Source organism: Etheostoma spectabile, chromosome 15 (genome assembly GCF_008692095.1).
Source record: "Etheostoma spectabile isolate EspeVRDwgs_2016 chromosome 15, UIUC_Espe_1.0, whole genome shotgun sequence".
NCBI classification, from domain to species: Eukaryota; Metazoa; Chordata; class Actinopteri; order Perciformes; family Percidae; genus Etheostoma; species Etheostoma spectabile.
This window is the reverse complement of record NC_045747.1, coordinates 2,351,274-2,355,482: the sequence shown is the minus strand read 5'-3', so window position 1 is coordinate 2,355,482 and position 4,209 is coordinate 2,351,274. Positions and strand designations below refer to the sequence as shown.

The window sequence follows — 4,209 nt, the reverse complement described above, 5'->3', positions numbered from 1 at the left end:
AATTTGTATTTGAGATTTGTCCTCTCCCAAAGGATTTTGGGCAATTTATTTAACATCCTTGTATCACTGTGTGTGTCTGTTTTGGCTCCCAGTAAAAGTGCGTATCATCAGCGTGCGTGGTTGTGATTTGTCATTTTGTTTAATTATGGGAAGTATATCCAAACAGATGAGTGAGCCCTGTAAATCCTACAGTGTGGAGGCCAGTGAAGGACACCTCCTGCCTGCTTATAACAGCCCTGCTCTCTGTGCCCCACACATACTTGAGTTTTTCGTGCGATCACAAATGCAGTAAGCTGTGTTTCATGTGAAAACTGCATAGTCAGTTGTGTGTTGTGAAATTAGGTCAGACTATGGAGTTCATATCAACAAAAATACATGGTGTGCATGTGACCCTCCTTAGGGGAATAATGTCTACAGAAAACTCAGCTTAAGACAAAGATGAAATGATAACTGCAGAATCTGTGGATCTATCTCATATTTAGTTGTGTGTGTGTGTGTGTGTGTATGTATATATATATATATATATATATATATATATACATATACATATGTGTGTGTGCTCTCTTCACTCATCTTAGATAGATCTTTGATATCATTGCATGTATTGATATAACGAAATGTTGAAGCAATTCAATTTGCAGCATGTAAATACAAGCAAAAATATAAGCACGTCTCACTCATGCCCCACATACACGTTCTTACCATTGTTAGACATTCAAACTGTTTTGTGTATGTGATGAAAGATGAACTTGTAAAATGTTAAGTCCATTGCATTACTGGAGTCCAGTCCACCACATAACACATCCTTTTTTGTGTGTGTTTTTATACATAATTTCCTGTAATAGAGCAACAAAAAAACAGCTGCATAAAGGTGAATATTATATATATATATATATATATGTGTGTGTGTGTGTGTGTATATATATATATATATATATATATATGTATATACACACACACACTCACACACACACGCATCATCACGCCATTGGAATCTCCGTCAGCTGCGCAGACTCAGCAGCCCTCACGTCGTCACGCCAGGGTTTTCCGTAGGATTGCACGGATTTGGTCGACTTATTTATTTAATTACTCGTTATATAATACGCACCGAGTTAAGGCACACGCTGATCATCATCAACCTACTAGCGCACCCAATGCGGTAAGTAACATTTCTGGGAATAAATGGTCGTTGATGTGCACGCCGGGGTGTGTCAGCGTGGCTTTGTTTTGGGATCGGGATGATATCGTGCTTGCATGCTTGACGGAATAACCGCTAAATATCATATTCTATTAAATAGTAACCTAACCTATCTCTGACTGCATGGAGGATTGGTCGGTTACATTTCCACCATATTTACCCGCCCGGGGTTCCAATAATGAACGGACCTCTCACAATGCTTTTGTCCAAGTTGTATATTATCAAATAGCAGTGACGGATATTTCCGCCTTTTTGATAAATTGCAGATATGATTGGGGCTGTCAGGCGGGTATGGACTTCTTTACGTTTCGCTGTTGGCTAAAATAAAAACGAGACAAAAGCAACAAAAAGATAAAAATATGGAATGTTGTGGTTAGGCTCTTAAGTGTAAAGTAGGAATTCAACTCTCGGAAACACACACACTCACACACACACACACACACACATATTAAATAGAAACATTGTCATTTCATAATCATGGGGCAGGGAAGAGATTTGTGGTTGACCCGGGCCAGAGGAGCCATGGCCCTCTTAATTCTGTTGCTTTTTTTTGCCCATCCAGATGTTCTGCAGCTTTTGATGTGTGTAAATGAGAGTAAACTCTGAGTTGTTGGGAATGGTTTGGGTTTAATCCACAGTGAATTATTTTCTCATGGTGAAACGTTGTTGTAATATTCATGTTGAAACTCGCCGTTTGTCCGGGCCTCTATCCTGTGGCAACAAGTACTAATGTCTGTAGTACTCCTAGGATATGTATTCTTCATTTGGGAAGGGGGGAGGGGGGGCACTCACTGACGTCACGAACGCACCAATGGAGGCATTCTGCAGCTGTTCTGACGTCACGTGGAGCACCAGCTCTGCCTGTATCATCACGCAAGAGGAGTGGGCGTAAAAAAAACAACAACCCTATATAGTCTTCACACAGAAAATGACTCTGTGTTTGCTGTTGTTGTTGACGACTGTTGATGGTGTTTCTGAGATGATTCAGCCCTAAATACCGACAGGAGATGAGTCAGTTGCCTCATTTATTCTAACCTTGAAAATATCACTGTGGAGAGAACCCAAATTATGAGCTGTTGAAGGGGCAAGGTCACCTGACTGAACAGGGTATGTTGCGGATTTTAGTATTAGTGAATGATGAATAACAGATGCATGGATGAATAATTTAATAGAACAAAATCAAAACTGCATGGACATTGGGAGCACGCTCTGTTCCCTGATATGAATAGAATATAGGCTACACTGCCACAGTGCCATGCCAGTGCTCTGTAATCCTACACTGAACAGTAATGCAAATCAAGTAGATATGAACATTAAATCTCCACATGTACTATTACAATGCTCTGGATTGCTTCAGAGATAAACCCTGCAGTAGCCTATACTAATCATGAGGGATTGCAGTGGAATGCAGATAGTTGAGATAAGATACTACTGTCATACGGATGTGCAAGACAGCACTAAATTACGATGGCACTGTGACAAATGTGGAAATAAACATTAGCAGCATAAAAGTGTAGGGAGTATAAACAAATATGGACATACTGTATTGCACTATAGAGAGAGAGCTGTCAGTAGGGGTGTGTGTGTGTGTGTGTGTGTGTGTGTGTGTGTGTGTGTGTGTGTGTGTGTGTGTGTGTGTGTGTGTGTGTGTGTGTGTGTGTGTGTGTGTGTGTGTGTGTGTGTGTGTGTGTGTAAACCAAAGGCTCCAGGGGTTTTTGCATTCAACAAAATTTAAAGGGGCATTCCACCAATCCCACGGTCAGTTTTCTGTCATCAGGGCTGTCCTGAGACTGTGTCATGCCTTAAGTGGATCTTTTTTATCAAGTTGGAGAAAATAACCCTGATAATTTAGGTGGTGCTTGCTTGGAGATGAAAACATGCCATTGATGTGCATTATGGGAGTTGTAGGATCCAACATTTTTGGATCTATGCTATGTTTGATCTTGCAAAATCGCTGCATTGATTTTGATCATTCTTTTTAAAAGTAAGTCTCCCAACTTTAGGATATACAATACTACATCACTGGAGTACCCCTTTTGACATTAGAGGGGACTCACATTGCCAGACCTTCCTCCACAGCGCTACAAAGGGGGGTCTGGCTGAGGAAGGTCTGACTAGTCCACACAGCATTCCGTGAATTGAGACAAACATGCTCTGGTTTATTGACAATTCTTTAAACCAATCACAATTGTCTTGGGCAGCGCTAGGTGCCGGATGGAGCCGCTGTGCCTCTGAAAAATAGTCCCGGGAAGGTTTAGTGGAACATGGATACGTTCAAAAGTTGTTTTAGTCGTGCAACAGAAAACTCAGATTGGACAGATGGTCTAGCTAGCGGTCTGGATTTACCCTGCAGAGATCTGAGGAGCGGTTAACCATAGTCCTCAGAAATCCACCAGAGTTTAAAATTCCACCAAAAAGAAAGCAGAAGGTAAAGGACATCCGGTGGAATTTCCGGCGGCACCGGAGCAATCCTGGAAGTGGAACGTCGTGGACATAGACTAGAGGGGACTTGATTAAATGATTGGATCTCAATGTGTCTTTACACCTGTGCTTAGAGGGGTCCACTTGTGATCTGATCAATCACGTCTGATTTTAAAAATTTAAGACTTGACCGAGGATGTTTTTTTCTCTTGGAAGGATTTCTATCTAATAATGGTAGAACAGTATATTCCTCAGACACAAGGAAAGAAAACTGAGAAGGCATTTTAACCTCACATGTCCCTTATTTGTCTGTGTTTTCTGACTTGAGAAGGCTCATTCTTGGCTGGATGACCCCTCCTATCCCTCCTTTCCTCCATCAGGTCTAAATCCACATGACAGCTCTCTGATTGTCCTCCATCCTCTCCCTGTGGTCTGTCTCCTCACAGCCTGTCCCCCTGACAGACTTGAAGCGACAACGCTGACCTGGATAACTGCTGAGCTTGTGTCCCACTCTGAGGCAGGCCTTTCCAAGCAGAGGGACTCGTACATACACCAGCGGACAGACAGCAGTGTCAGCAGCCCATTAGCAG

The 4,209-nt window shown here is 42.0% G+C and overlaps 1 protein-coding gene across 3 annotated transcripts in view; it reads left to right on the top strand.

Moving 5' to 3' along the window:
• Positions 1-965: 965 nt before the first annotated feature.
• csdc2b (cold shock domain containing C2, RNA binding b) overlaps positions 966-4,209 on the top strand; it is a 6,903-nt gene continuing 3,659 nt past the window's right edge. The window contains exons 1-3 of one of the 3 annotated variants that reach the window (XM_032537598.1): positions 998-1,159; positions 1,465-1,487; positions 4,066-4,209. The exon at positions 4,066-4,209 is cut by the window's right edge and continues 251 nt beyond it. The gene's annotated coding sequence lies outside the window, so the exon portion shown is untranslated. Of the gene's footprint in view, positions 1,160-1,464; positions 1,488-3,999 lie in introns of all 3 variants that reach the window. The other 2 variants (XM_032537597.1, XM_032537596.1) reach the window with 2 other exon arrangements.